Source organism: Motacilla alba, chromosome 7 (genome assembly GCF_015832195.1).
Source record: "Motacilla alba alba isolate MOTALB_02 chromosome 7, Motacilla_alba_V1.0_pri, whole genome shotgun sequence".
NCBI classification, from domain to species: Eukaryota; Metazoa; Chordata; class Aves; order Passeriformes; family Motacillidae; genus Motacilla; species Motacilla alba.
The window spans coordinates 17573128-17598037 of NC_052022.1; the positions used below are offsets into that span (position 1 = coordinate 17573128).

Genomic DNA, 24910 nt, shown 5'->3' on the forward strand with positions numbered 1-24910 from the left:
CTGTTAGCAGGGTCACTCCTCAGCACCAAGCAGGAAGGTAGGAGAGAAGCAGGAGGCAGAACTCTGTGTGTGGAGGAGCGGCCCCTTCGACAGACAGTTTTCCACCAGAATAGTTCACAAAATTTGCACAGCACCGGAGGCAGCTTTGTGACATTCCTGGGGTGTTTAACATTATTGATCTTTTTTGACAAATGAGTAATGTAACACGTTCATTACCATTAATCATCCTTTTTCTAATTCAGGTAAACAAAGGGTAGTTTTGTTCATGCTCAGCTAATATCTATTTTCATAATTATTTTTACAAGGACCCTGTTTGATGAAAGTCAAATATATATTTATTTGGAAGAAAAATATTGATGTTCTTTTCATTTTAGCAAAGTATTCCATAAAGGATCAACTTTCCTAGCTGTGCTATTAAAGAAACTAAAACCAAACACGCTATTGTGTCTTAGAAGGACATTTTAAAATTGGGTCTGCTGGTTTTGGCTCTATTAGCATGGAAGTCAACAGTTAGTTTCACAACAATGCTGGGTGGAGAAGAATCAGATTCCCATCCCCTTGCTTGCCTTTGGCAGCTGGGTTGTTATTAGATGTGATTAAAACCCCCACACGTTCCCATCACACAAGCAATCGGCTCATGAGGTGCCCAGTGCAAATGCTGCTTCTAGAAGGTCCTGCTTTGCTCAGCAGGTGTTTGCTTGGGGTGTGAACTGAGAGCATCTCATGGGCTGGCTGCTTTTGCCTGCTTTTCCACCAGGAAGAAACATTACTGATCCCCCACCCTGTCCCCAGCTCCTCAGCATCCTTTATCCCCTGGATGTCAACCACCCTGCAGGGGACAAAGAAGCATGGAGAGTCCGATTTTCCCAAAATATCTTTCCTGTTGTGACATATTTCAATAATATTAAAAACACCTCCTTGTTATCTGCTCCAAATCTTTCTACTTAGAACTGTCAAGAGTTGGTAAATGTACTTCTCAGTTTGCTTTAGCTGGCTCCTTCAGAAACCCTTCATCTGCTCACGCTGACTTTGCTGCCTTTTCACACTTTTTTCAGTGCTGATACTGGACCTGTTCTCACTGGTTTTTAAACACAGACTTTTAAAAACAGATTTTGATCTGGGCTATTTCTTTTTCCAGGTAACTGCAGGCAGGAGCACTGCAGCCTAAGCCCAGTGTTTCCAGCCTTGCTGTTGCTCTGCTCTCCCAGGAACTCTGGAGCCCCTCTCCTAAGAGCTGTGATGCTGCTGCAGCACGAGCAGTATTTCCCATGCCCTGCCTTTCTAATGTTTGTGGCAGCACTATTTTTAGAAGGCATAAAGGTGATACTGCTATTTCCCTTTATTATTACTATTTCAGTGCTCTGATGCTGTTCTAAGTGTACAGTACTGACAGGCTGATCAAAGAATAATTTATAAATACAGATATAAAGCACACTTTTTTTTTCCCCTAATGAACATACCAATATTGCTCTCACAGTGATAACTCTTTCCTGAAACCAACAAATCCTGAAATAATCTTGACAGGACCAATTGCTTGAAACTTGGTAGAAACAGTTTATATTGAATATACAAGAAGTCACAATAGGAATCCTGTAAGAAAAATTACTCCACAGAGGATAAAAGGTATGAAAAAAAATCTCATCTTTTAAAAACACGGCTTCAATAATTTATCATGTCATTTAAAAAACTGAATAGAGGTAAATATTGAGATTTTTATGGAATAAAAAGGAGTTATTCCTAAAATATGCCATTAGCTAATACAGAACTGTCATGTCATTTTTAACAGCCTCAGTTTCAAATAATTGCAATACCAAGCCCTAAGAATGTTTTCTATTAGAGTTCAACAAAATTCTCTCTTATGCCTTTCAATGCAAAAGAAAAGATGAAATCGGCATTTCAAAAAATCCTGATTATGATGGAATGCTTGTAAAAAATCCACTTTTAACACAAATTCAGTTAGTTAAGGTGTCAATAAATATGTGCTGCAGTCTCATATCATTTTCTTGTATAAAGATTTTTAGGGCACATGATGAAGGTCTCCTTCACTGCCTCACCCCTTTTTAGTATCTGATTTTACACCATACAGATAGTGGTATAAAAATGAGAAAAAGCAGCTTACTGCTACTTCTTGGGCTCTCAAGTGTCTGATGGCTGATTCAGAGAGAAAGAATTTTATAAGTGAATCATTTCAGAGGGGGAAAAAAGCTAATAGATGACAGCTCTGAACTGGATCAGCTAGGCAAGAAAGAAAACTTGAGCTTCACCAAGTTTCAGATACCTCCAAGAAGACAATGTCAGAGGCGTTTCAGACATCTTGCCTTGAAATGAAGTTAGAAAGAGAATGACTGAGTAGTAAATCACAGAAAAGGTGGAAACTGAGGCAATGTAAAAAGGGACTTGGCATCTCAAATAGTCAAGGCACTGATAAGGATTGATATAGAGAGGCTGTCCCTGACAGCTGAACTGGTCCACATGGGGAGACTGGAAGAAATGGGAGGCCACTCAACTCCTGTCCATTTCTTGCCCGCTGTATTTGGAACGTCACATTTTGCAGGTCTGATCCAGTTAAGGCAGAGACCAGAAATAAGAACCCCACATCATGAAACTGCACTTAGAAAATGTTTTTGGTCTTGTGTCTTTTAATCCACAGCACTAAGGGTCATTTTGGTCTTCGGGCACAAGTGTGTAACTTTACAACAACAGAATTCAGCTAAGAAGATCAGGCAGCTGGACAATATTTTACTTGTCCTACTTTTAAAACATGGCAAAATAAGGAAGAAAAGAGCATGTCCTTCCCTTCCACCTCTGCTAATTGACGCAAAACTGAATGATTCCAGTCAGGTATTTTAATACTTATGCTGATATACTTTCTTCATCTGATGTTATCATTGACTGCTTTTTCCATTGTCATTAATACCTGCCTATGATTGTAGACAGGTAAATAAATGCTGCAGAGCATAATCACTGTCTTACATGATTATCCTCTGGAGACCTTAGTTTTATTTGCAGCAGCTCTCTGTCTTTCCACAAAGCAAAGCAATGTATAGATAGTATAAAGCTATAGAAGTTATTCAGATATACAATATTGTCTGCTAAAACATTTCCTGATTGTCTTACGCTACCTGCTGGCTCCACTAAAACCTTTCAAAAATAAGAAATCAAAGACTAGGGAAATGTTCTCAGCTTTGTAGTGTTCATAGTGGGCTTCTCTGCAGCTTCATAGAAACTGCAACATGTTAGCAGTTCCTGTCGCTGACCTTCCCTATATTTTTTGCAGATTCAGCTTGAAGTTTGCTTGCTTTGATATAAATCATTGCAACGCTGCATCACCATGGAGCAAAATCACACTACACTGGGTAACAGGGGAAGCTGATAACTGGACTTTGGCTGATTATGATTCTTTGCCTTAATAGAGAGAAGTACCTTGAAACTTAAAACTCCCTAGTACAGCACGATCAGATTTGAATAGCTTATCAAGTTATCGCTTTTATAACAACTGGTAGCATGCTGGTTACCATGATAGGCTAGCAAGAATACAAACAAATTCTGTTTGGAAAAAAATTAATTGAAAATTGTATGTATTGATGAGTTCTCCTATCCTTTTTATACATTCTGTCTTTCATGGAGCTGATCCAAATGTCTTAGGGTTGTTTAGAAAGCAACTTTAGAGATTGCTGGGGTCATGTGTATGTCCTTCAGTGCTTGTTTTGCATATAGGGTGCTGCCCAAGTGTGCCTGGTAATTTCAACAGTTTACAGTCTATTTATTTAATATTCCTGAAGAAAGAAACTTTAAATGAAGAACAGGATTACATGCCTGACATGTTTCCTCCACCGGCTACAACTCACTTTGGCATTATTGCAGCTAATAATACCAATTCTGCAGTCTGTAGAAGCCAGAATTCCAAACCCCAATCTTGCTCATATGAATTTGTAATAATGATATGCAGCCTACGACAGCCACTTTTTCAGATTTGATTTTCTAAGCAGCTCTGCTGAAATTAAAATTGCAACCCAGATCAATTTCTGCAGGGAAATTGAAACAAAAAGAAAATAATTAATAAAGGAAGATTTCTTACACATAATCATTTATACTCCAAAAACTTACACCGTTGATTGCTGACCTCTGAAAGGTGGAGAAAGTACCTGTCCCCTGAGTAGATACTCAGAGTGCAGATTTTGTCTACTGTGACTTGGTATTCAAATAGCAGATTTTTTTTCTTCCCACACAATAATTCTCACATGTGTTAACCAGTGAAGAGAGAAAATTGGACGTATTGTGTATCATAGAAAAAAGACCTAGTGTAGACTGAAGAAAAGGCAAAAGTATTCAAAGGAGTAAAAAGATTTTTAAACATTTCCCAAATTTCTCTTTTGTTAGTTTATATTTGTGCCTGTGAAGCCAAACTTTGCACTAGTTTCTGAGGTAATGAAACTTTTACGTGGTGCAAGGAAGTTCAGTTTGAAAAATAATGAGCAGTCACCAGCTCTTTCCAACGGGTTAAGAGTTATTTTAGATACTTACAATCACCAGAAAAGCTTAACAATTAGTAGAAGAAAACTTCTGAATTTTTAGCCAGGATCTCTATCTAATAGGGAAAGTGTACCTGAAGGTTGCTGTTTTCCAAAATTACATTTGGACACATAGGCAGATGCCATTGTCACTGAAAACAGTGAAATTAGCCCTCCAACCAGTTTGCTGGGTAAGAAAGTTGACATTACCTTATTAGCAGCACTGGATGCATGGAGAATTCTCCTTAAAGCATGCATGCCCAGTAGCCTAAACGACCAGGTTATATTCCTCAAACTAATACATATTCACTACAATTCCTGAATACATGCATTTATGCTAATTGTTTCCATGTACTTATTCGGGTATGGTTCTGGATCTTCTGATGAATCTTTTCTCCTTGAGAGTACCTCAAATATGTCGTCAGGTCATAACGTACTTCTCTTATCATTCTTTGATCTGACACACAATTCTCATTCTCAAAAAAAAAAGATACCTGCTAGCAGATATTAATCACTAAAATAAGTAAATAAGGAAGCATTCGCTGGCACAAGACTTATTAATCCTAGATGTAAGGAGTTAAAACAAGGTCACATAAATCTTAGGTTTATTTGTAATAAACACTGTATGGTACAAAACTAAGCATTAACTGTGAATATAGGGATTATACACTATTGAGCTGAAGTTAAAAGAATTTCTCCGACATTTTCCCTTACTGCTGCTCAGACCTCTTCTTAAAAAATGTAACTTGCTTGGTAACACAAATAGACTGAGGTGATGTAGCTTGAGCACAGAATCTCTACTGACCTTAGAAATTCTTGCAAGAAACTAGACTTTTCCCTTCTACAGGCTATTGACAAACGCTTTCACATAAGGTTCTGTAGGCTGTGATAAGGCTGTATCACAGTATGTCGTGCACTAATTTCCTCCAGATCACGTGCATCTAGTTGCAACTCTGAATAAATTTCAAAACAGGATTGTGTAGTTATTAGTCTTCATATTCCTGTCACACATGTGGGTCCATGTCAGACAGGTGAGCCACTGGGCTTGGCATCATATGAGTCAAGGGAAAAGAAAACAAATCTTATGAAAGAAAGATAATTCAGTGCCCCTCTCTGCTTAATATGTTCAGCAGAAAAGTCATAGTGGTCCAAATGCGCAAAGGACAAGGAAGTAAAGACAGGTTTTGAGTCAAATGCCAAATTCCATGCTCATGAATTCTCCTCCCCTGACACCCCCCAAAACACTTAGACACAAAGACACTTAGATACAAAGCTTGGCAGAGGAGAACACCTTCAGCAATCATTTAGGGAGGCCCAATTCAAATGAGTAGTGGGAAACTTGGTTTAGATGAGTAGAGATTCCCACCTAGTGACAAATGTAACCACCCAGATGGGTGAAAACCCCAGGTGTCCAAGCAGACACAGCCAGCATCAAAAGCCTAAGCTTTATTTGCTCCTGGGGCTGAGCTGTGGGGGACACCTATTCATTGCAGAATTGTTTTGATTTCCTCCTTCCTTTTCCCACTCCTCTGTAAGAGCACTTTGTTCATTCAGGCCAGATCTGATCGCATTTTCTCCTATTCTCCATCCTCTTTTGGCTTCTGGGCATCTTTAATATGCACAACAAAGTGTCAGTTTCATTACCAGCAATCTGTATTCAAGGATATAAAATTTGTGTAAATTCCACAGCATTGCACAGTGTTTCCATTTAACCTGAATGAAATTCAAGTGCAAATGAGGTGTTAGTCATTCATGAATAGAACCCATAATGTGTAGACATGGTATTTTAAGGTGAATTTAGTACCAAGCAAAAGGTGCCAAAACTGAAGTCCTCTATGGATTCTTGTAAAAGGGAGGATGAGGGAGAGCAAGCCACCATGCTGCTTATAAGTGCTGACAGCTAGCACTAGGGACAGAAAGATAATTCAAACATAATGTCCCTTTAAGGCTTCACTCTCTGTAGAGGGAGTATTAGTCCCTACACAAATCTAGTGGGTTTTGTGATACAAAAATTCCAGGGTATTGAAGACTGAGAAATGCAAAGCTCCAAACCATTTCACTTAAGGCACCCTGTAATGAGATCTAATCAACTTTGAACACCTAGGGGTGAAATTCCCCCTCCTTTCCATAGATCTGTTAGACTCCCAGGATGCTCTCCAAATTGTTATTGTTAAACAAGTGATGTCACCCCCAAGTAACTAAAATGACTGGAAGTGCTAGAAATAAGTATCAGAGAAAAGGCTGAGACAGTACTTTCATCTTGAAAATACCCAAGATTTGCTTTTAAAACAAACACATAATCCTGCAATGTAAATGCCAGATGACACCCAGCAGATGCATGGGTGACCACAGAAAGATCTTTCACTCAATAAATAACTGAATATGGCAAATCCCATCCTGCAGTTTCTCACTTGTAAAGTGCAGGCTGTAACTGCCCCAGCTGAATATGATTTGACATCTAGGAAGAAGGGGCTGTAGACAAGAGCAACAGATTTTCTTTAAATATCTTCTATACTACCTACATCAAGGCAAAACACAGTTCTGCATTTACAAAATATAGGGTATTGAGGACAATGACTGACTGCCAAGAATTGCAGAGAGGGACCCTACAAGGCTGCATGCCTGGTCAATATCATGGCAGATGAATTTCCCTATGAATAAAGGAATGCTACACACACTGAAAAAACTCTAAACTTCAAATATGAGCAAATAGGTTCTGAACTGACAATTGTGATTCAACAGTAAGAATATACTGTAGATACAAGAAAAAATTAGGTCTGTGCTCATTAACAGTCAAAGAAGCAAATAAACTGTTAAGAATTTTTAGGAAGGAATAGAAATAAAACAGAAGTAAACACTGCCTTTGAATAAAGCTATGACTCACCTGCACTTTTAATATTTCTGATATTTCTGTCTCTTCTGGTCTCTTTTCAGGGTGATATGGTTAAATGAAAAAAGGCCAGTAAGGATATTGTATATCAGTGCAAAGGACTGGATATGCAAGAACACCTCAGCTTGAAAAAGCAAACTAAGAGCGAATGCTCAAGTCCATCCACGAGTCAGGAGTGAAAGGGTTTTCCATAGCATCAGTCCACCTATTCTCAGAAATGTAGGCAGGAACAAGCAAAATCCAGTTCCAGAATGAAAGTTTGAGCATGAGTGAGCAAACTTGTGGAACTCACTGCAGAGATCGCAAGGGAGGGCTGGGACAACACACACAGAAGAATTCTGTGGAGTTTACTGCAAGAAACATCCAGCTCAGGAAATACCCTGAGCTGAAAACTGCTGGAAGTGGGGAGTAGAAGAGGTAGCAACATACTGCCTTTGTCTCACTGGACATCCACTGTCAGAAGTAGGACACTGGACTAGATGAACCTTAACTCAACGCAGTAGGACCATTCCTATGTTCTTATGTTGCTGGCTTTACCTCACAGCATGCAGCTATAGATTTCCAATAGCTGAGCTCAGATAACATAAAGCTATAAACCAGGTAGCTCTGCTGGCACTGACTGTGATATCTGTCCATTCAACCCTGTGATGCTTCCTAAGCCAGCCTCAACAAGTACCCACACTGGGCGTCCCACAGAAATACAAGCACTTGCGTGTGAGCATGTGTGTGGATCGGGGTGGGTAGAGGAGGGGTGACCCACAACTTCACCCCCATGCAGCTGGTCACAAGTGACTTGGATCATTCATTACTCTTGGTGCTGTGGATTAGCATGAATAGAGGCAGGAAAATGCTTCAGCATGGACTGGAACAAGGACAAACAAGAACGGGAGACCATGAAGAAGAGAAAGTGTTCAGCAGCCCAGGGTGGCATGTCTCAGTAAAAGACACAGAACCTCTGGGAGAGTCATCTTCAGAATGTGAATTTGCCTTGACACAGTTTGTCAAAAAAGCAGCACTGCTGGCTTGGAGCAAACACTCAGGAACAGTGCTCCAAGCCTCAGTTCCAAGGTACACAACCAATTGCTGCCTCTCAAGCTTCCCTTACCTCATCAAACCATGCACTGCAAGAATGTCATGTTACTCCAAGGATAATTTTTTTAAGACATCCATTTTTTTAAACATTCATGAAACATTCATTTATTTCCCTGGCTTTTCCTCTTCCTAAGCACTCCCTCCTTTGCATAACTCTAAGGGCTATTGAGTGATAGATAGAGCAATTGTCATTTTAAAATTAACATACCTTGACACACATGTTCACAGATGCCATGGAGTCCCTCATGAATTCGCACATCATCTTTGCACGTGCGCTGTGATTCTCCACAAGGACAAAGATGGCAAAAAACTGCCCAGGACTCCCTGGGACTTCTTCTGCTCCTGTGGGCTGTGGAATAAGATAGGGAAGAATTATCACTGCCTTCTGAAGTGGCCAAAAACATAACTTTTATACAGTGATTAACCAACCCCTGCAATTGCAGCAGAATGACACTGCTGGTAACTGTCCCCACTGTCCCAAGGTGACAAGCACGGCAGGACTGCACCCCATATTTGCATTGTCCCTGATTCTTACTATTTTCTATACAGGTAGTTCAGTAAAACCGAATTTCATAGAAACCTTAAGTCTATGCATGTTAAAGTACAGTAAGTTATATCCATGGTAAAATGTTACTATGAAAACACATTTGATCAGCTTACGATATTTCAGTTCCTGTAATTTGAAAATATGACTGAATCATTATGTGCAGCATAACTAAGCATTAAATTTTGGTTGTCCAAAAATTTTGAGCCTCCAAATTTGCTTTGAAATCATGTGATTTTGAAGCATTAAGGTAATTTTGTCATTTCTACCTGTTGAGCAGAGCCTGAGAGAGAGTAAATACAGGTGCCTGGTCTGCCCAGCCACTGAGGTTTCTCCCCTCTGCAGCACCAGCTAATTCCTTTGAGGACTGAAGGCCTTATAGTGTTGCCAAAAATTTTAGCTACGATAAAAGCTGTGTGTCAGAGTAGCTTTTCAAATCTTCTAAATAAACACTTACACTTCCCAAACACCAGGGGAGACCAGCTCCACAAGTAGCCTTTGTTAGTATGGGATGCCTTTTCTCAGTTTAGAAAGGACAGGACTTAGCTTACACTTATTATTTCAACAGCTTGTCACCCATAACTCACTTCACTTTCTCATATGCTACAAGTTTTCCATATCCAGGACGGACTCTCTCTGGATCCTTTACTAATGCTTTGAATTAATTTTTAAATTAGTTCTTCCCTGCCTCTTGTTTAAATTTTAGGTGAGGAAGGAGAGTTGATTGTGGCTAGTACTAAAGGCAGGAATAAAAACTTTGTGTGACCATTTGGAACTCTCACCCAATTATCATAATCATACTTTCTAATTTTTTTAATAAAACTAAAAATCCATATCTAAACAAAAGCTTTATTCCTCTATCAGAAATGAAACTTTATTCATAGTTATTAACCATTATAGCAGACATACCCCTTATATAAATATCTATAAAGTAATGAGTCTTTCCTGGAATAAGATGCATATTAATTAGATCCTACAGCACTTGAGAGACTTTGGTTCAATTCCCACCAGTAAGGTCAGGAAATGCATCCACAGTAGTTAGCAGCTAGTTTCAAAATCTCAATGCACCGAGCATGATGGGGTCATTCAGTGGAGCAGATACCCCAAGGGAAGGGTAAAACAAGAGCCAGGGATTATTTCACAGCACTGAACTGAACTGGTACACTGCGGGAGTGATGGACTTTCCTTTCAGAACAGAAAAGCTTACCAGCATACTGTCCTAGTGGCCCACTCTCATTATGAAGAATGTAGCATGTGAAGCAATTAATTGGATGATATGGGCTGGAAAAAGCTAAGGAAATTGTGTGCACGTGTGTCTGTGTGGTGGGAGACGCTAACACAGGAGGACAACACTACCACACCCACACTGACCCTGCACAGCCAGACACAGGACGAGGCAAACCCCAGGGCTGGGTAGAACCAGCCACCTGCATTCACTCCCACTACCTGTTCAACAGGTAGATGTGACAAAATAACCTCACACCCCTGGAAGTGTGCAAAAGGAATGTGGATGTGGCACTTGGGGATGTGGTTTAGCAGGGAACATGGTGGTGGCCGGGCTAATGGCTGGCATTGACAATCTTAGAGATCTTTTCCAGCCTTAATGACTCTATGATCTCCGTAAGATGTTGAAGCTCCAGTGCTGGGCAGGGTAAAATAATGCAAAAAGATTTCTCTTTCTTCAGGATATAAGTTATTTGCAGCACAGAAGCACAGAACCTTTACCATACCTTTACCTCTATCACAGGCATCCCATGTTTTTTTAAGGGTGATCCCCTCTACCTGAGCATATTTTCCCTGCTACAGAGTTAAAGAGGAAAGTTACTCCAGCTTGTGCTTATGCACAAGAATATAAGAGCCCTTGATTACACTGAGTCTCAGGCCGTGAATCACAAGGAAGATTTTCAATGTCCAGTTAAATGTGTTAAGTATGACATTTCTGAAGTCCTATTTTTATATATGCAACAGAAAAACAAACAAACTGCTTCTTTATAACTGCTCTTTATGATAGTATTTGTTCAACTACAGCTTTGATGATACCACTACATGCCCCAGCATCTTCTTAGAGTTTCAGTTTTATAAGCTACACATATTAAGTTTTCAGAAGTAGACTTCTTTATCAGGATTTTTATTCCTAATGAGAAAATAATCTACAAGCAGCATTCTTACATCTCCCATAACCTCTTTGCTGTTAAAAGGTTTGTTTAAAATTTACTTCACAGAAAAAAACCACAATTCATATCTGGTTATTGTCCTAATGAAATCTATTTCTCCTCCTTACAGAGCTCTTCACTGAGATGCTAAAATTTAACTCACTTGAGTTATAAATACTGTGTGAATTAATAGTCAGCATTGTTTGGAAGGTTTTTTAATTGGCCTGCAGGGAGGCCTTCCGTATATATTAAACAGATCATGTGTCTGCCTTGCAACTAAACCACCTTTACATTTCCTTTGCACACATTAAACTCAAAGCTGTTTATTGTTTTCTTAGGAATATTTGGAATTATTGTTCACACTAGGAAATGACTGTTACGTTAATCAGTGCAAACCAAGATTAGTGATTGGTCCTCAGTGATGTAATTCTAGAGTCATAATGCCCCACAAATAAATAGGTTTGGCTGTTCTTCTTATTTTCATTTATAAATTCTGTTTCATAACAGCAGTAAGATGCTCCAGGCCATGCACTTCTTGGGGATTATTGCACTTGTCAGGTGTTTAAAATCACTCAGTCCTCTGCCTGTGCCTGTGCCTATAATACCACTGGAGGTATATAATCAGCCAGAAATACACTGCCTGGAGTGTCTTAATGCTTTATTATGACATATCTAACTTTCAAAATAAATTATTTATTTGGAAGCTTGGAAGTGTCATAACGATATCCAATCAATAGCTGAGAAATAAATATGAAATCAGGAGAACACATCAGAAAGAGAAAGACAGAGGGTAGAAAAAAAATGCCAGCTCATCAGTCATCCCAGGCCAAAACAATGTGTGTGTACGCCTGTAGACACAGAGATGTGTGCACACCACCAGTGGATTTCTATTTGTGCATAGACCTGTGTCTGGTGAGAATCACACAATATGTGCACTTATATGTCCCTATCTGATTGCTGATATAAACCATGGAGCAACTGCATCGAATTATTATCACAAATTGAAAACATAAGTGGGCTAAACAGATGTTAATAACTAGAGCTCTTATTAAATAAGAATTTAGAACATTCTGTGCTTAGTCAGTAAAGTCATTCCATATTTAAGAACCAGCTTCTGTGTTTCACGGAAAGGAAGCCTAGCTACATCAGTTGACATTACAAATTGCATATCACATCATTATCATTACAATCACTAAACTACACACATTATTCAAAACTGAAGGTTAAAAGCAAAACAAAATAAAACAATGTCATTTTCTAAAAAATAAAAAAATAAAATAAACAAAACCCCAAACGAACTAACAAATCAATTGTATAACAACTAGAGAAATTTAATACTCTGGGGTTTAAATTTTTAAATTAAATTCCAATTTGTAAATTATTATGTGGAAATAAGGAACTCTACTTAGGCAATTGTGCTAAATAACAGTGCAAACCCTGCAGGGGACCAAATTATCTTTCAGTGAGGGAATATGAAAACTTTTTTTGGAAAAAGGCCAGTTTTAGGTAGGGGGTGTTTAAAGCCTTGGGAGTTACTGTAGCAATAGAAAAGATTAATAATTTGCACATGTGAGACTCCTGGCAAGCAGGACGCAGCTGTAAAGAATTAACCCCTCCTGAGAGACATAAAAACATGGAGCAGCTGAGAAGAAAAGGGTGAGGGGAGAATGCAAAAGTATGCAGAGTACAGATGTCCTAGAAGAGAAAAATATGTAAAGTAGGGTTGAACAATGTACTGAGATTTTATTATTATTTGGGAGGGAAAGGGAATCTTCTTGGCAAATTGTGGGTGTACGGGAAAAAATGAAATACCAGCAGAAGACAAAACTAGTTCTCTTATTACTGCCTGCAAATGCAAATAATCTGAATAAAAATCTGAAAGCTTCCATGTCCTTATTGAAAGGATACTCTCAAAGAGATCTGGCCTAAAACTGGACCAAGCCGGCTTTGTTTTGGTGTTCATGCATGCCTGCCCCTGCTCTGCGCGCTGACTCCGTCATTCCTGCGTGCGGGCAGGGCGCTGGGATGCAGGAGGGGCTGAAGCGGTTGGAGGGCAGGCTCTCACACACAGGCACTGAGCGAGCAAAGCAGATCTGAGGGTGAAGCATTGTGCGATTGTGGGTCTGTAGCTGCAGCTCCCAATATTTGTTCTTCCTGGCTGCCTACCAGAATAATTTCTCTTGTGAGGGCCCAATTTTGCAGCTGCTCAGCACGGCAGAACCGCCCCCCTCCCCCAGCCGAATTCAATAGGGGAGCATGGGCAGCAGCATGGGTGCACTCGAGCTCAGATGATAACTCTTTCAGAGTCTGGTAGGAGGCCAAAGCAATCCAATTTTTAGGTTGCATTAGAAATCTTAGATTATTACCCTTCAAAAGGAGAAATTAGGCTTTAGAGAGGTGAAATAGGTAATCCGACTGCTGATTTCTGTTGCTAAGTATTTTTTATTTTTCTCTTTGGAAAAACAAATTGGTCAAGAAAATGTTGGAAGTGATCATTAACTAAGGGAAACAATGGAGATGTTCATTCCGATTAAGTCACAGAAAGCAGCATCCTTTTCTATTAAACAAAAGAAATGGTCTTGAAAGTAATGCATCTTTAAATGTTACATGGATTTAGAATCCAGATGATGGACTTTTTTTCTTTTTTTCGTCAATATATAAGGATATACATAAACAGATTGCTTCTGTTTATTGCATTTAGATTTTAAAACAAGGCCCCAATTCTTATATGAGCTGAAGTAGATTGTATTTTAAAAAGAGAAAACTGGAAAAAAAACCCACTTTTAACATAGTAACTGTTTCAGCAGAGTACTTTTCAAGTAAGTACATTCAAAGGGTTCTTTGGAGGCCTCAGGAGATACAGAACCAATAGGTAGAGGAGATTAATATACCTCCTTGCTTCCCATACTTGTTCTCCAGCTAAGAGAGTGTATTGCAGCTGCTCAAGTGTTTAGTGGTCCCTCAGATTTCACGACTGTCCTCTCCCTCCTCTCCTCCCACATCTCCAATCTTGCTAGCTAGGCACTAGAGAAAGATGAAGCACACCTGATGAACAGGTAGTTCTCTGGAAGTGGTGTAAAGCAGGCATGGAACTGCAGCATCACGCAGCCGTACATAGTAAATTTTAACCTGCTCCCATAAATAATCTGTTTTTCCTCAGATGTTCTAGTTCACAGGGTTATCTGTCACTCACACCAATTAGGTGGGCACCAGCTCACACCAACACTTCTGTACTGAAGCTACAATGAGGTCTGGCAGGTTTCTTTTATGTATTGCATCTTTCATATGGTCCTTTATCCCCACATATTTAGCAGTGCATGTAAAACTCTGTCTTACTCCCTGCTCCTTGCCTTTCTATGGTGGAGGCAAATGTGACCTACACTGCTTCTTTTCATTAAAAAGGATGTTGCAGATGTCCTAATTCTTCACATCACTTATTTTTTTCCTCCCTCCAGTAACTTCTTCTCTAGCACAGAAAGCCAAAAAAACTTGATGGGGTCGCCTTCACCTTTGTTAAGGCTCCGTTTTTCCCAAGTCCACCTCAAATATACCAATCCCTCTTTAAATGGCAGCTTCTGTCATAGATCACAGTCACTAAGTGATTGGAGCTGCTGTGGATGAAATCTACGCAACGCAGATACAGAAAATTGCAAGTTGACTGTATTTTAACTGGAGAAATATTTTTGTGACAGAATACACATACAGCTGAAGTGTATACTCATTTTTGCTTTGCACCCACCCTTGCTACAAACAGACTTCTACAAATTATCCTAAATAACAAAATTGTTTTGGGCTCATTTACCTTAAACTCAGCAATCACCCAGGATACTTCCATCAGCTTCTGTCTGCAGGATAAAAAAAGAATCATATACAGGCTTTGAAATTGAATCATTTGCTTAACTACATAAGTCAATATCATTGTCCCACCACCTCTATAAACTAAAACCCAGACTTATTCCACAAAAAATTAACTCAGACTTTGGCTTTACTGTACATCTATTTAAAACATGCTGAGTGCTTTTATAGCCTTTGAGTTGACTACAGATTTATCAACCAAAGCATACCAAAGTGTATCCTCTAAAATACACACACACAAACATACATATATGTCAGCAAAATTGAGTCAGACATTACTACAAGTAAAATTGGAGCTTTATTGTAAGCCCCTTCTTAAACTTGTTCTTAATTCACTGGGCTTCTACCAAATGATCTGAAGTTTCTCAAGCCTGTTAACATTTTAGTCCCATATTTTAGAAAGTTTCAGCTGAAATAATTTGTTTTCTAGGAAGAGGTATCTTTGTTTGAATAAAATTTCCCAAATATCACATTTGAACATAAATGATTTAAACAAAAAATACAAACCTAATTCTCCATTTAGTAAATATATAAATAAAATTCAAACCCAGCAATTGCAGAGACCCAATGGTTTAGTTTACTCAGCAAGCTGGCATACCTTTCCATCCCCCAACAGCTATTCAAAGGCTAGCTAAACCAAAAATCCCAGAAATATTTCTAACAACTTCTGAGATTTTGTCTTTTCTTCTATGAATTAATGTAATTTTCTTTAAATTCCTTGTAATTTTTGGCCTCTGTACATTCCACAGCATTGAGTTGTGATAACATGCCTTATAAAAAGGTAACCCTCTGTTCTTCACTTGCTTTACCTCAGTGCCTGAATTATTTCCTTGTGTGCATCCTTATTCCTGTACTGTGAACAAACCCTAGTTTATGCCTCTTCCCAGAATTATTTATAGCAGTTGCTATGTATATATATATATATATATATATATATATATATATATATATATATGTGAGTGTGTTATATATGTGTGTGTTTCTATCTTTGTATACAAACTGTGTATCCCCTATTAGGGTATCAACATCCAGGGTACCATTGCAGCTCCATCCATTAGCACCAAAATCTCTTCAAAATGTGAATACTGTGCATATTTCAGATTTATGGGAGAAAAAAGCAATTCAGATAACCATGATTTTCAAATAATTTGTCCCAAAAGATACAATGACAGGATAGCCACCACGACTGTAGGGGGGAAAAAAAGTGACCTTTTTCTGCTCAGAATTCAGCAAACCATTGAGATCTTGCAAAATGCTACCTCAAACCACTACATTAAGATATGTGCTTAGGAATACTTTCTTCCAGATATTGACTGCAAAACTCCAAAATCTGTGTGCATGCTTATGCCAAAAGACTGATGTGATTTTCACATTAATCTTATCCATTTGCAGTCTTGGGGCTTAAAACACAAAAAGATATTTCATTATCAAACTGTCTAAGAGAAAACTGCAAATTAAGTATCTTTAAAACTGCTCAGTCAGGTAGTACAAAGGTGCTATGCTTGCAAAGGCTTCCACATAAACATTTTAATTGCATTAAATTGTGACTAAGAAATGAGGCTGGTCCTGCAGTGCATATATTATGTATACACAAACCATTTAAACATACATTTATAAAAAATAATGAAAATAAAGGAAAATTTTATTTTGCACCTAGGAGTTGTTCCTTTTTCAATTATGTAATAAAAGATTCATTTAAAAAATTTAAAAATAACAAAACCACTTTGGAAACAAGTAAAAAAAGTGTAAGGAACAATTTAACACCCTCTGGAAGAAGAAACCAGGCCATACACTAAAGATAAGTTAAGTGAAGATATACTGTCTTAGCAAAGATGAAAATAAGCATATGCTGAAATATTTCCTGGAACAGGGTCTGGTCACATCTCTGCTTGCAATTCTGATATTTTTAAAGTCATTTCTGAATAAAATCTGCCTGGATATTTCAAGAAAAAAAAGAAGAAAAAAAGAAGATAACGTCAGTTTCTGTGAATGCAAAAAAAGAGAATTAATAGCAATACACCCAGAGTGTAATTTAATGGACAATAATTAGTTTCTATTGATACGCATTTTTTCATAAAAGCCGTAGTAGTTGTTTGTTGAAAGAGAAGTATTTTATGCATTGTATCTGAAATCCATTTCCTGCCAATGCATTTTTTCTCTCTAATATTGCAGGAGATGTTCTGTGAAACACCTTCTCTCTTTAAACCTTGATAAAATTCTTGACTGTGTCAAATGTAATAAGTTTTAGACAAATGACTGTCATCTCCTTGAGCAGGAGAGTTTGAAGAGAGCACAGCAAGTGTGTTTATTTGCATTAAGCACATGCATCAGTGTGGTGTGTGTGAGGAGCTCTGGTACAGCTATTTTACAGCCAGTGTGAAGAGATTTTTTTCCTATGTCATGCTAAAAGACTATAAACCTTGGTGATGTCTGTCTTATGCAATTTAACTCATTCTAATTGTTCTACAAAGAGTTCTTTTGACTTAGTAACTTCTTCAAGTCACTCTTTTCAAAAGACATATGGAAAACCCCACTCTCATGATTATTAATAATGTAGCTACTATGAGAAACTCTCAGAGTAGCAAGGAAAAAAAGCCCATAGAGACAGAACTTAATTTTATAGTAGTTGGTAGTGCTTAGTTTCATTTTCTTAAATGTTCCAGCCATTGAATAAAGAAATCATTTGAAAAGGAAATAGCATCTGCAGTATTTGAACTTGCCTTTAGCATAAAATGTTTTAATGTTTTGAGTCTATCTTTGACAACTGAAACAGACTTTACTGAATACTGGTAAGAGTTCACTTTGTAATAGAAAAGTAGTCACTCCCTGTGATCACTGTGTCTTTTTAGTATGCAGCCCAGAGGATTCAGAAAAAGATTACATTTACAATAATTAACATATATGTAAATGGAGATCATGGCTATGAATGATAAATTTTCATAGCAATTTAAACCTTGTTCAAATTAATCAACCATACAGACACTTGATTAATGAAAGGCAGCGTCACTTTAAAATGCAACATGTTAATACATATTACTGTTATCGCTGATCAAAGAATCTTTAAACATAAACCAATTAAAACAAAGTTCAATCTACATTTTTTACTGGTTTAATTCCTACAGAATTATAAGAGTATTATAAAAATTTACGTATTTTATTCTCCTTCATATCTATTTACTAAATTGACTGTAGTACAGAATCACACAAGTAATTCTGCTACTTCATTAATATGATTGGATGTGAAAACTACCAGATTAGTTTTTCAATCTAGGCATATACATAATGGCTGATTGCAAAGTGGGCAAAATGCATCCAATTTCATTCTTCATTTGTAAAACCAGTAACTTGCATCTCATCTCTCCTCAATTCAATCGTCAACAGACCAGTCACGCAGGAGCTTTGAGTGACTGATAGCATGGGAGCTGGTTGGGAAGACTGCCTTTGTGGCACCCTCCCAACACCACCTATTTTCTAGGAACAAGCAAGGCTAGAGGGCTTTATGGCAATGGCAGATTTTTGCAGAGGTCACCCAAGCGTCTAAACAAGTTTTGCTAATTTAAATTCTTTTCTTATATAATGATAGGTGCTTTGTCATGCAACTCTGCTTCACTTCACTGGAAAATTTTATGTGTATTTTTCATAAATATATTTAGATAATTGCAATTTCTTTATTGCTTCTAATGAAAAGGCTCACTAACTTCTAAGGTGTACAACATTGCTCCCTTTTCCTCATGATCAGGAAAACCTAGTAAAAATATATAGCACATTTCAAATTGTTGCCTGAATGAAGACTTAGATGCTGTGGTCATGAGAAGAGAATATATGTCATGAGGAGACTTAAAATTATTAGCTGACCTCTTTTTCTTTTATTCAAAATGTGTCTTCAACATACATTACATATCAGAATTTGTATGTCCAAGTACTGAGCTTTACTGTGAGTGGCAGTATTTGTACAGGAGTAAGAGGCAGTAAAATCAAAGTAAAAACATTACTTTTACAAAAGAAATAAGATGACATAGAGTTGAATTTGGGAAGTGGATCCAGTGGGGCATATATGCCAAGTATCCTTGTCTTCATGGGAGCTCCCACACATGTGAGCACTACTCAGATTTCAATATTAGGAACCAAAAATGCAACAAAATCAGTTTACTAAGCACAGAGAGTATAATAATTGACCTGTTCCCTTCCCCCGTGGTAAAAATGAGTTTCTGGTGCTAAATACAGTCCTTGGGAGAAGAAATACCTGTTAATGTTTTCCAGACACAAGAATATGATAATAAAATAGTCCATTCCTACAGGCAAGCTTGCACAGATGCAGCCCACACTAGTGATCATGGTAATATGCAGTGTGCAGAGTCCCAAAGGAGTTACATTTTTCTTACACATGTACATTTTGCCAGAAATCTGCCCAAAAATCCATCATTCTGTTGGAGCCTTTCAAAGCAGTGAAAAAACTTCAAACACAGCACTCTCTTGAAAGAATCCTCTGTAGATACTCAGACTGTCCCAACTACAGAGAACCTCACAAAACTTGAAGCAGCTCATGGTTTAGGCCACCTGTGGATCAAGTTTGGACCATGTAACTTATCTGTTGAATTTCATAGAAGATTGAGACTACCTTTGCTTTACTGTCTGGGCCACATCTCAGTGGCCTTGAGAACAGCCCTGAGGTCAGTCTAGCCACTTCCTGATTTGCTGAGTTTTTCCCCATTCCTCACCCATAAGTCTCCAGCTCTCCCCTCTGGCTTTGCTTATGGACAGCTTGCTTGGGAAGCCTTCCTGCAGCAGCAGCTGTTGGCATTGGTGGTCAAGCTGCCTACAAACAAAAGGACAATGGAAACAGGCGACCTAATCTCTGAAATAAATGCAGAAAAAAGTAGATTTAAAAAAAATACTGTGCCTATGTGAAACAAAAGCTCTGTTGCCTTCAGGTGCTCTATGATTGGTGAACAAAAATCACCATGTTAGCAGGTGCCTTGGGATAAATTATTCACGTGCAATAATTTATTTGCTCACATTTTCAATAAATTTTCTGCTTTACTTTATATATATATTTTAATATTGTGGTTTTCTACTATCCAGGCATTTGACAGGTTGGAGGAAAGCTTGTAAACGCTTTGCACAGCTGGCCTACTGAGTCTGAAGTGACTGAGAGGGAACCCACAACTTCTGTTGGTCAACACACTCCTCTGAAAGTGCTGCAGAAGATATAGCTAAGGACAGCTTTTACACCCTGGAAAAGGACCAGAGCTGCTCCTTCTCACCTCCTTGCATAAGGTGAATAAAGGATGATAATGCTTCAGCTGGACTACTCTTTAAGAATTATCTTAAATATATATGATAAAAAAGATAGCAATATTCTAGATATCTTATAATTGCTTTTGATTTCCTCTCCTAGTTATATAATGCTGGCATTATAGTCCCTCAATCACTTCTTCATCCTCAATGTATTTGTAACACTAATCTTATTTAGCCATTTGATTGGAAAGGCAGCACTTGGCTGGCAGCTGTGTTGGATTATCTTACACTTGAGGTTCAGGTTAAATATCTACGTTTCTGCAACCTACAACTGATTTTGTACAAACTTTTTCCCCTTCACAAGTGCCAGTAGAGGCTGCTGGAGGAGGAGAAAATGTTTATTTGTTTGGGGCTGTTGGGACAAGAAGCAGGAGGAATTTTTATTCTATTCACAGCACAAAATATGGTCAGCTTTTAAGGAGGTGTGTGTATTTGTTGGCTTGCAATTCTCAAGCATGTGTTTTAGCAGGAAGCAGAAGTGGAGACACAGCAGTAGTCTAACAAAAAAGGATCCATTAACTTGACTCTTTTTCTTTTCTACCAGATTGCAATTTGCTCACTAATTGGGGAGTGGTAGTTCTTGGTAGCTGGAAAACAGAGCTACAACCTGGCCTCAATCTTCTTTTGACGGCAGTCAGTGGTGGCTATGGGCTGTTTTGACACTTGACTACCTGTCACCCAGCATTGGTATCCGGCCTTACTAACCCCTGCCAGAGCTACAACTACTTTCAGTGAAGGAGATTTTGAAGCAGAAATATTGACAAGTCATACAAGACTGGCCTAGCCATGAAATGATGGCATTGACAACATCCTAGTTGAGAGCTACAGAAGCGCTTGGAACATACATTTTTAATATCTCTTTAAGAGTAAAATATAAGCTCCAGAAATTGTTTTCGACAAATTTGGGAATACGTGCTGATATCTCAGGATCAATTTTTAGTGTGCATAGAGAGGTAAGGTCATTGGTCAAGCAGATTTATTTCCCCTGTACAGGTACATTTGAAAGTCAGCAGGAGATTTCTCAGCCCTGTTTTATCATTCCTTTTCTTAAGCTGAGAAAGACATTTGAAACTCAGCTCTTACCATTGCATCTCTGTATCCAAATACCAAAAAAATTGGACATGTATTTTCCCAACTGGCTTCTTATTGCACTAGACAATGCTGTGCTACTGTGTTCAATTGAATACTGATAGTTTTTACTGCACTTATATTCACCAATTTTATGAACATTTGGTGATGTTACTCTCCAGGTGTTGAGTTCTGCTACATGAAGACCCAAATTCAGTATCTCTCTATTAAAGTTCAATCTTTACAATAAACTTTAAAGGATGTTTTCATTAGATTTCAGGGGGAAACCACATGAGTAAAGAGAGATACAAATTTAATAGATGTAAGCCTTGTTTCTCACAAGCTGGAACTGTAAATACACCGGTTGCTAACTGGATTCTGCCAGAAGGGAAACACATTCTGCTTTCAAAATATCTACATAAGGAAAAAGCAGCTGTACAAGCTGCCTAGCTTGAGGACATCACTGGCTGTGCAAAATAGGTCCCTCTCACTCAGGTTTATTCAGCTTTGTTTGAATTTATTTTAGCCTCCAAAAAGGCTAAGATTGTGACTGGAAGAGAATTATACCAAGTGAGTAGTTTTAATTTTGAGTGCTGAATGAAACACATACTTAAAGTATGTGAATTACATCACAACCCCTGAACTCTTAAAAAAGAAGTTCTAGGGGCATAAAAATAAACCATTCTCTGCAAAAACAGTGCTAGCTATTAAAGTACCCAGTAAATGTCACCCACAGACAAAGGCACCCTAGCATTCCAACATGAGTGCATATGGGCTGTTACAGGTCCAGGTCTTCACCTCAGCCTGCTGGAGTGAGTTCTACACCTTGATTGTCTGTGGGTTCGCAGAGAATTTCCCAGCCTCCGCAAAGCTGGGTCCGGGAGCGGACGGTGTTTGCATGAAGGACACTTCCTTTAGCAATCTGAAATCTGCCTGGCAAGAAGTTCGGAATCAAACATAAAACCAACAGACATTATTCTGCCTGCAGCAGAAATGTAGACTTCAAACAGATTTGTTGAAATGTATTTAAGAATTGTGGTAAGATATTTTAGAACATTGTAGCACACATGTGTTACCACAAACCCAGCCAATTAGGGCAAAACATTCTGGATGTTTTATTCCCGTTAACCCAAACATCAACAAGCAATCTCTTCTGGGTTACTGCTAAGATGTCAGTGTTCTAGATTTCCATTTTAAGTGCTGAATGAAAAAAATAATTTTGCCTAAAAATTTAGATTACTGAATGACCCTGACTAAAGTTGATTAAAATTGCAAAAGTTGCAGTTGAAAATATTTTAAGAATTTGTTTTCTATAAAATATGTTAGTGGGAAATTCAAGTAAATCTATCTCTTTTTTTCTGAGTTTGTAATATAAAAACAGTAATCCAAATGTTAAATTCTTAAGCTGTGATTTTTATATTTAAGATAAAAATCTGGGATTTAATAAAACTTAAATTCAGTTAGGTATGAAGATTCCAATTAATTTTACTGAAGTAAGAATTCATAAGTGAAAGAATCTCTTGGAGTCTTTGCAATCCTAGACAAATTTTCCTATCCCAAAACTTTCCTAAGAGCCACACATTCCAATCCTTTCTTTTATTGATCCACAGAATTGCTGTGATAATTTTATTCATTTAACCATTTAAGACCCTGATATATTTGCCTGTGGTTATGTACTTACGACTATAGTGTTAAAGCAGGAAAGCAGCGGGTGTATCAGCCTCCCTGCCTTGTGGTACTCGGGGAGAACTGGAGGGTTCTCCCTGGGCTCTCCCAGCAGCCCCAGCCAAGCACAGCCAAAGGCAGGGCAGCCCCAGAGCCGTGGGACCAGTGAAGCTGAGAGGCCAGAAATGGTGTTACTGACAACAAGTGGCAGTAGAAAAACCTTCCAGGTTTGTCAGCAAGGGAATTTTACAAAGGAGGCTGACCCAGAGGTAAGGACAGCAATGTACTCCTTAGGAGGGCCAGGACAAGGGGAGCAAGGGGAGTTCTGTACACCAGATAGGAAGCCAGAGAGAGGTACGCATTCACAACACAATCATATTAGTTTAGGATCAGGATTAAGTTTTTGATTCCAACAGAAGGGTTGGGGGATTATTAAAAATGCTGTTTAATTGCTGTAACTACCAGCTCTGTTAAAGTGTTAAACCTCTTGTTTCTCATTCATTATGGAACAAAAGACCAAGCATTTAAAATACTCCTTTGTCACCAAGACCTGTAAGACAAACTGCTGCCCTACTCCTTTCCTTTTAGGGCAAAAGAAAATAAAATATTCTTATCCAATTACAAGAGAAAGGTGATCTTGCTGAAATAGCTAGGAGCTATGATTTGGGAGCATCTATGCTCAATATTCATTCTCCTTTGCCAGAATTTTTTTTTTTTTTTTGAAGTCTGCACTAACAGGAAGTGTAAAATCCACGGTTCCCATGTGCAGGCCTTTTACCCGCTTCTGTCTACAATTGCATACACAGGCCTGAGGAAGAGGCTGGGATTTCTGGGATTTTACCCCAGCATCCACCAAGAGTCTCTTACCACAAAGGTACTTTCATGATTACTGTTGCTAGTGGAACTGCAAAGCATCAGAAACTGTAAAAAGAGGTTTGTTTTTGTTTTTTTTTATTGTTGTTCATTTGTTTGTTTTGAGGAAGAAAAGAAAAAAGCTAAAAAAAACCCACCACAAAACTTACTCCAGGCAAATCTTTAGTTATTCTTACAATGTATAACAGGGCCCAGTCTGAATTCATATCTCAATAGATTACAATCCACATCATCTCACACTTGGCAAAAGTGCCAATTCCTCAGAGCTACAAAGAACAATATATATACTTAAGTCCATACTCACCTCAATCAGTCTGTGTCTGCGCATTCTGTGGGGGATTTAGAGGATGCACAGGTCATTGTATCAGAGAATTGAAGAGACATATTACAGTACATTATGCTGGGCTTCACCTGGACTGGACACACATGAAAGAGAATTCAGCTGCCACAGCTCCCTTTGTATCTCCGTTTTTCAAATTCTGAAAACAAGCTGAAAAGGAGAAAAGAGACTCAACTTTTTTAAACCCACAAAACTACTGAATAAAGATATAATCACAGGTTTGAATGAAGGTAAACAATGTTATCATCAAATTACAGGCAGTTTTAAACTAAATATTCTAAACGTGATATTTCCATGTTCATGGAAAATTTGTTTCCATCTACATTAATTGCATTACAGAGATTTAATGGAATGCCTAGTTAAATCGTTAGAAGAATAGATAATATCCATATAAAAAGAAAAGAATAAAATATGGCACCTGGCAAGGTTTTAAGTTAAAAGCTTACTGTTACTTATTTTGTATTGAAATTGTACAAATGACTCAAGAAGATGTAAAATACAAATGAGAAAAAAAATTCTATAACAAAGGAAAAATTACAGAGTAGGATTTACCAGCCATTCAGGTTTGCATTTCAACAAAACAGCCTATATCTTGGATTGGTGTGGAACTGGTTTTGAATT

General features: G+C 38.2%; 1 long non-coding RNA gene across 2 annotated transcripts in view; it reads right to left on the reverse strand.

The window, feature by feature from the left end:
• The window catches only part of LOC119703516, a 53605-nt gene that overhangs the window by 26590 nt on the left and 2105 nt on the right, over positions 1-24910 (reverse strand). For both annotated transcript variants that reach the window (XR_005257648.1, XR_005257649.1), the window contains exons 2-4: positions 24254-24439; positions 14993-15035; positions 8702-8842 (exon numbers count right to left, since the gene is read on the reverse strand). This is a non-coding gene — a long non-coding RNA (uncharacterized LOC119703516). The remainder of the gene's footprint in view (positions 1-8701; positions 8843-14992; positions 15036-24253; positions 24440-24910) is intronic.